Below are 5,261 nucleotides of genomic sequence, written 5' to 3'. Positions count from 1 at the left end.
TTTTTAACACAATATGATTACTCATAAAAGAAAAAGACAGTGAAGACAATGTTCATAATATTATCACAGCAGATGTGCTTTGAATGATGGGAATGGTATTCAGGCTCCCATAATAAGTTTTCCATATGACTTACTGCCATAAATTCAATATTTCATTTTGTTGACATTTTAGTATTATGATTTTTAAGCACATATATATTTTAAATTTAAATTTTTGAAATTTTAACAAATGATACGACGAAATTTTGAATTCGCAGAATTTAAGGGTACTTGATGATGTAACTGTATTTGTTTTTTTACAATTTTGTATAATCTCTCAAAAAAATAAAAATAATTTAGTTAAGTGATTCCAAAAATAATTTTTATTTCCTATCCTTACGGAAAGAAAAAAAAGCCAACATCACGAGGTGTTCCCAGGCGGTCACCCATCCAAGTACTGACCTCGCCCGACGTTGCTTAACTTCGGTGATCGGACGAGAACCGGTGTATTCAACGTGGTATGGACGTTGGCGACAGTCAAGTCGAAAATATAAAATACAACACCTATTATAGCACAAAGTATCGTTACAACATTTTGTCTTTTTGTTTTTCGTAACGCGCGATAAGGAACTTCGTTCCAAAAAGGACTGCACACAAAATTTGATTAACGTTTTTCCAAGAAGAAATAAACATAAATAAGTCTATTAAATGTAAATTAAATATGAATTTCAACTAAATATAATGTTGTAAGTAAATATCTTTACATAAAAAGAGTGGTTAGCAAATGACTGCAGCTCGTGACAATAATCATTCATTGAAATTTCATTTCATTTCACGTAGTTTCAAGTATTTTTTTATAAAAAAAACGGATTTGATATTATAAATAAGTACCTAAATATTGTTTTAATGCAATGGTAATAATTTATTTAATCTGATTAATCACACGTGTAATGGAATAAAAAAATTAATTGTTTTAAAAACGCAATTAAACGCTAACTTGAACCACAGAATAAAGCAAATCTTACTGATCATTGATAAAAAAAATAGAAGTTATAACAAGTTTCAACGGATCGACGTTTAAGATATATTCTGGAAGTAGCTACTTATATGAATCTGTTTTCAGATATTTGATCTTTGGTCTGTTTGGTGTCTTGGAAAACGGATCTAAGTATTATGACTAATGTCAAATTGATTCGGAAATACTTTTATGGACAGCTGGTGGACGGGAATAAGCTCCGACGAACTGCATGTTACCTACATAAAATATGAAATATATTTTTATACATAATCTTAATAACCTTTCTAAAAGCATTCATCTTTACCCAAATTCGTAGACATTTTCGATTCGTATTTACACCAGCTTATCTGTATGTTACTCATACATCCAGATAGCATTGTATGACATAGGAACCGGGTCAACAAACAAGCGGAGTACACCGCAATACCACCGAGCTAACTAAAATACAAGATTTCTAAGAGTACGATTTGGTAGCGAAATACTCTGTGAATAAACCAGAGAGCGGGCTTAGCTTTTCACGAATGTTTAACACTAAACATAGGTAACCTGGGTTTAAGTCACCTATCTAATTAGAACGTAATTAATTTCAAAATGCTATTGATAAATTGCGACAGAAGCCTTTGATTCATTTGTTTGTTTGTCTGTTCAAAACTGGAAGTATGTAATGGAATTAAAAAGTGAATATTTTTATTAAAATATCTAAATATATGCTTTTAAATAGTAATAAATATTATAAGATAGTCCAATGTAAGCAGTTTATGTTATGTTTGTGTCAAAATGAATAATAGTGCTAAACTGCTCGCTGCGCACGAATATGTTTGAATTTATTACGTACACGGGGCTTCCGAGATTTACCTTCTCAATTTATTATCGCCAATTTGTAATACACAGAAGGACCTTTACTAATATTTCTATTAGGTTCATTTAAATTTTCAATACAGCCTATACTAACTACTATAGATCTCTAAAAGAACACAAATGTGCCTCTTATAGGAGGGCTGGAGTTTATAAAAATAAATATTTATGCAATGAAATAAAAACAAGACGACAAGATTTTTTTAAAGTTAAAAAAGTTTATATGCAGATGTAATTAATAGTTTTCAAAATTTTGTGTATCCTTTAAATATCACCAAAGTTTACATAATTATACAAGATTTTGTAAATATATACAATTTACGTCTAGTCTACAATACAATCTGTGTTAAAGTAAACTCCGTCACAGCACTTAAGCATGGCTGTATAGTACATATCATAAAACTGTTTTGTATGCAGTAGTAACTCAATTGAAACATTAAGCCAGCGAACACTAGATGGCGCTGATTAATATTCACATAAACACCAATCTAACGTTGATCCCTCTCACCATATGATTGCCTTCAAGACAAGTGCCTCATGAATATGGAGACGCGTACTTAGAGACCATTTGCATTGTTTGATCTACTGGGGATAGTAATACAAACTTCTAATCAATAGTAGAGATATTAGAACATTTCACCAGGTTCATAATATTGGTAGAATAGATTTATTTCTTCTTAAGTCTGCAGGTCCCAGGCAAAATTTACAAGAACTTCCAAGGCTACTAAACAGGGAGAGATAGATAGAAGACAAGAGAAAATACCTATGAATACCTAACAACCAAATAACAGTTTTCTGTATTTATTTATTAGTATCAAATATTAAATAAGAAACCATCGTTTAGCTTACAGACTAAGCTAAATGTATTTTTTTGCATTAGCCAGCAAAATACAAAATATTTAAATAGTAATTGTCTTCTTAAATACATCTCGGAGTTCGGTGTGGTTTTCTTGGCAAAAGCCTCCTTGGCAAAGTTTCCTCTAACCAATTCCACTGTTCTCTATCTATTGCGACACTTCTCCAGTTGTAGCCTCCCTTTGTAGTCGGCTTCTTCTTCATTTTCCGTTTCTAGTGTACTATTTCGTCAATGTTTTGCACCATTTTTTATGAGGGCTCCGTCGCATATAACCGGTCCATCTCCATTTCAATTGGTTTATCTAAGGAAGAATGTCTATCACACCTGTTTTTGCTCTAATGTATGTGTTTCTTTGCTTGTCTAATTTAAAAAAATAGAATACGATAGGTATTATGCGATAAAAAAGTACATACACTGAGAATCATACTTGTTCTTGCTGGCATAAGACAACTCGCTGAAGGGACTGATATGCACTAAATCTGCCGGCGCCGGGTGATCACTACCAGTAAGTGATATAATTAATGGCATTTGTTGTATAATTAATGTGGGTAAAGAGAATAATATAACATAACTATTGATAAGCCCTGCGGGTGACAGATATTGTATTACTCAAGTCATAAATTAAAAGAAATTAGATTTCAGATAATTTTCATATTGAAGGAATTATATTGGATTACGCCTTCACGTCCATTTAGGCTCACGTACCAAATCAAGCGCTTCATTTAAAAACTGAAATTACTAAACCATTTAAGGTATACAAGTATGAACGTATTATGAAAAAAAAAAATTCAGTCTATTATTAAAGTAGGTAATTTTTTGGGTTCAAGGCAAGTCGGTTTTCTCACGAAGCCGAAGAAAGAAAGTCCATTTGTGCAGAGCCGGGGATCGAACCTGCAATCTCAGGAATGAGAGTTGCACGCTGGAGCCACTAGGCCAACAATGGCTTAAATGGTGCCACAATTGTAAAAATAATTTAACGTTAGCAAATCTGACTTTCAGTAAAGCAGAGCGGTTAACAATCAATCTTATTTGAAAAGTTTAATGTAATCAAAGGAACCGCGAGCAAAGTTGGGAAGTGCGTATCTTTCTTGTTTATTTTCAACTGATTAAAATTAATAACCGGCCAAATGTCTGAGTTCAATAACAAGTTTCCAGTGAGCCAGTGGAATTTTAATTAAAAATGAAGTACGCGGAATTTTGTATTTGGAGAGATGAGTTCTTATACAAGTATTTTTGGTAACAAATAGTCACTATACTTTGAAAACCAACTTATAAGCCTGATTTAATTATTAACTATTGTTTAAACTGCATGAAAATAATTCATTCAAATTTGTATTTCTTATATACTTTGCCTATGACCGATGTATGTAAAAATATTTTTAATCATATGTGGCTTTATAATAAAATAATAATAAATTTTAATAATGAATCTTATCATCTGAAGTTGGTCTATCTGTTTTCTATAAATAAAAGTTTGCACTAAAACCTTCCATAGCTGAGTGGTTCTGTTGGTTATGAGTTTGAATTCAGGAAATACAATAACTATTTCTCATTGGCACAAAGAGATCAGTCAGTTACGAGACAGTTACACCCGCTTTTAAACAAATAACCTCTAATTGCAATATTTTTTCAGACTTTATATTCATATTCACGTAATTAAATGTTTGTAATTATCAATTTACTCATACAATTCAAAAACTGTATAATAACACCTGCTGTAATGTAAACTTACGTAAAATCCTACAGTGTACAGTATGTCCATACATGACAATATCAGTTAATTCCTGTCAACAGATCAGGGTGTAATGCCCAGCTACAGTTACTAATGCGTTCTCATATTCCTGTTCCGTACATTAAACTTTCTTTGTTTCCCAAGCAAATGTGCCCATGAGTAATCAGTAAGTTTATCGAAACATATATTTCATATCAAATACCAAAGCTTTGTCGTATTACATTTCATAAACGACCAGGAACTTTTTAATTTTAATACGACCAAACAAAACATTTTTTAGATATGAGAAGAAACACACATGGTTGAGCGCAATCATGGAGGGAGACGATTTTATGTGGAGGAAACTCCACAAGATATCCAGGGAATATTGCAGGACAGAAAGTGGCAAAATTTTCTCGTATCGTAGAAGTAAGTTCACGAGGCAAATTATGAGGTGTTGAGATTGAAAAGACGGAATGTTTTTCACATCTTGTTTAGAAGCACAGAGACTAGAAATAAAATACTGTCAATCCAGGTACGACACTTTAAATAAGATTTAATTTCAAGGAATGACACGAATGGCACTTATAGAACTAAGCTTGAATTGATTTATTCACCGAAAGTAAATGTTTTTGATGGGACTTTTATTATACGTTTTTATTTTTACTTTAATGTTACAGAACTACCAGGAGGCCTTGTTCTGAGAAGAACGGGCAAGAAACTCAGCAAGTTTTACCCTCCCTCTAATAGTACAGTGTGGTTTATAACAAACTAGACGAAATACAGTAAACCATTTTATTTCCTTTAAAATATTTTGTAATAATTTTGACCCCATATTAAGG

The 5,261-nt window shown here is 32.0% G+C and overlaps 1 non-coding gene across 1 annotated transcript; it reads right to left on the bottom strand.

Moving 5' to 3' along the window:
* Positions 1-392: 392 nt before the first annotated feature.
* LOC123690121 lies at positions 393-511 on the bottom strand. Its single transcript, XR_006750924.1, has one exon. It is a non-coding gene; the product is annotated as a 5S ribosomal RNA (ribosomal RNA).
* Positions 512-5,261: the final 4,750 nt, after the last annotated feature.

Source organism: Pieris rapae, chromosome 21, assembly GCF_905147795.1.
Source record: "Pieris rapae chromosome 21, ilPieRapa1.1, whole genome shotgun sequence".
Taxonomy (NCBI): Eukaryota; Metazoa; Arthropoda; class Insecta; order Lepidoptera; family Pieridae; genus Pieris; species Pieris rapae.
Note: the sequence above shows the minus strand (reverse complement) of the source record. Positions and strands in the feature narration are given on the sequence as shown.